This window comes from Rutidosis leptorrhynchoides, chromosome 4, assembly GCF_046630445.1.
Source record: "Rutidosis leptorrhynchoides isolate AG116_Rl617_1_P2 chromosome 4, CSIRO_AGI_Rlap_v1, whole genome shotgun sequence".
Lineage (NCBI taxonomy): Eukaryota > Viridiplantae > Streptophyta > Magnoliopsida > Asterales > Asteraceae > Rutidosis > Rutidosis leptorrhynchoides.
In genome coordinates this window covers 202,544,403-202,546,011 of record NC_092336.1, presented here as the reverse complement: position 1 = coordinate 202,546,011, position 1,609 = coordinate 202,544,403, and the positions used below count along the sequence as shown (strand labels likewise).

Here is a 1,609-nt window from a genome sequence, read left to right as displayed (position 1 = left end):
AAGTGCTTTTTCTTTAGACTAAGATTTAGGTGCTTTAGAATTTTGCGACGCCGTTTTTATATTTTAGTACCTTTTTAAGTTATTTCCGTTTTGAGATATAGTTTTTCTTTTAAGCTTTAATATTTTTAGACGTAATTTTTAATTCTTAGTTTTTAGTTCCTTTTTAAGTTTCGACGCGCTACTTTCATATTTTTATTTTTCGACCTTTTATTTTTCGACGTTTTTCGACGCGCTCTTTTTCTTTCTTATTTCTCGACATTCTAGTTTTAGGACTTAGAATTTTCTATTTCTTCTCTAAAATTTCTTTAAATTTCAACGAAAAATTATTTTAAGTGGTTAAATTGATAGACATCCAAATTTTCTGTTTCGTAGTAATAGTTGGATTTGTTAGTGGCTGAGTTGTGAGCTTCCTATTTAAAGGGTTCTGGCTCCCTGCTGCATCTATTGGCTATTCGAAACGTGGGCAAAAGCAGAAAAGTCTATTAATTTGATAACTTATATAATTTTTATCTTTTATAATTAATAGGATATTCAGTGAATGCACCGAGCAAAACGTTCACCACCTTTTGTACGTTCACCACCTGTAACTCGATCAAGACATCTAGAAAATATTGTCGCCGTTGATTTTTCTTTAGAATCATCATCCAGTCAACCAAGTACTCCAATTCAAATTTCCGATAATCCATTTTTTGAACCCGACCTCACAATTGAGAATCCGGAGAATATTCAGGGACAATTCAGAGATCCGGAACCACTAATCTTTCCTCCGGAACCACCAATCATTCAAACAGAAATTGTCGAGGAACCAACCATTAAATCAGAATCCTCTAGTGATTCAGATTCAAAAAATTCAATTATGGAGAATATGGAACCTCTAAGTATGGAAGACCGAATGAGAGCTAAACGCACTGGCCAAGGTCACGCAATTACTCAACCTGGCATTAATGCACCAGATTATGAAATCAAAGGACAAATCCTACACATGGTAACTAATCAATGCCAATTTAGTGGTGCGCCGAAGGAAGATCCAATGGAACATCTTCGTACATTTAATAGGATATGTACACTATTTAAAATCCGAGAAGTGGAGGATAAACAGATAAAATTTCTTAAACAATTCTTTCCGGCATCTAAAGCCGTAAGACTTCAAGGAGAAATTGTTACGTTCACACAGAAGCCAAATGAAACTTTATATGAAGCGTGGACAAGATTTGGAAAGTTATTAAGAGGATGTCCGCAACATGGTTTAGACACTTGTCAAATAGTACAAATATTCTACCAAGGATGCGACATCACTACTAGAAAAGACATCGATATAGCAGCTGGTGGTTCCATTATGAAGAAAACAGCAACTGATGCTTACAAAATTATTGATAACACTGCTTCCCACTCACATGAGTGGCACTAAGAAAAAGATATCGTTAGATCATCTAAAGCAGATAGAGCCGATTCTAGCCATGACTTAGATTCCATTTCTGCAAAGATAGATGCTGTCGAGAGACGAATGGAAAAGATGACTAAAGATATTCACTTAATACGAATTAGTTGTGAGCAGTGTGGAGGATCACATTTAACAAAAGATTGTCTCAGTATTGAACTAACAATGGAA

General features: G+C 35.0%; 1 non-coding gene across 1 annotated transcript; it reads right to left on the bottom strand.

Annotated features, from left to right (window-relative positions):
* Nucleotides 1–1,141: 1,141 nt before the first annotated feature.
* On the bottom strand, nucleotides 1,142–1,248 carry LOC139845987 (small nucleolar RNA R71). The gene has a single exon (XR_011758736.1). It is a non-coding gene; the product is annotated as a small nucleolar RNA R71 (small nucleolar RNA).
* Between the last annotated feature and the right edge of the window lie 361 nt (nucleotides 1,249–1,609).